The sequence below is a fragment of the Pleurodeles waltl genome, chromosome 5 (genome assembly GCF_031143425.1).
Source record: "Pleurodeles waltl isolate 20211129_DDA chromosome 5, aPleWal1.hap1.20221129, whole genome shotgun sequence".
Taxonomy (NCBI): domain Eukaryota; kingdom Metazoa; phylum Chordata; class Amphibia; order Caudata; family Salamandridae; genus Pleurodeles; species Pleurodeles waltl.
Window position 1 is genome coordinate 375097684 of NC_090444.1, and position 917 is coordinate 375098600.

Sequence of the window (917 nt, forward strand, 5' to 3'; positions counted from 1 at the left end):
AATACACATTTTGGGTGTGTTAGGGGTCGAGATCTTTCTAAATGCATTAAGTGTTCAAGGACTGGCCAGGTAGGGTGGAAGGTAGCAAGTCATCTGGTGCGTAAATGAGCGGACCGGGGAGGTGTGCGTTTCCCAAAGCGGGCGATCTGGAGGATAGAATAAAAGGAAAATAATAATAATAGGGGGGTGGTGAGAGGGCAAGAGGGTGGAGGGGGTTCTGGAGTGTCAGCTGCTGTCCACCGGTCTTCCTCCTGCTGCCTCATGATCCCGTCAGGAAGGGTCTCCAAACTTCTGTGAATAGAGCCGCTTGGTCCTGTAGATTATAAATTACATGTTCATGAGTGGCGGTTTGGAACATGGCTGTCATCCATTTTGCGGACGTTGGGGCTACGCTAGACCTCCAGTGTCGAAGTATGTAGATTTTAGCTGTGGCAATTGCCGTATGGAGCAGCCGTTTTTGGGGTTGTGATAGGGAGGGATATGGATGCATATCATATAGAAAAATGAGTGATGGTGGTATCGGGTCTGGTATCAGTATAAAGTCCGCGAGTGTGCAACGCACTGTGTCCCATAAGGGTTGTATGGTTGGGCAATGACATAGAATATGAAGGAGGTCACAGTGGAGGTCCACGCATCGCCAGCATTTCGCGTGTGGTATCAGGCCTGCCCTGAAGAGTTTCATGGGGGTCCAGTACCAGTCTTGAAGAATTTTAAATAAACAGAATTTCAGACGGGCCTCTCGGACCCCACTATCAAGGGTTTCAATTATGTCCGGCCACTTCTCTTCAGTATAGACTGTCTCCAGTCGTTCTTGCCATTTTAGAAGCAGTCGCTCTAGGAGGGGTTACGAATAAAGGTGGTTTGTTATCTCTGCATATAGGCCAGCCATGACGCCTCTGTGTTGACCCCACGTCTGA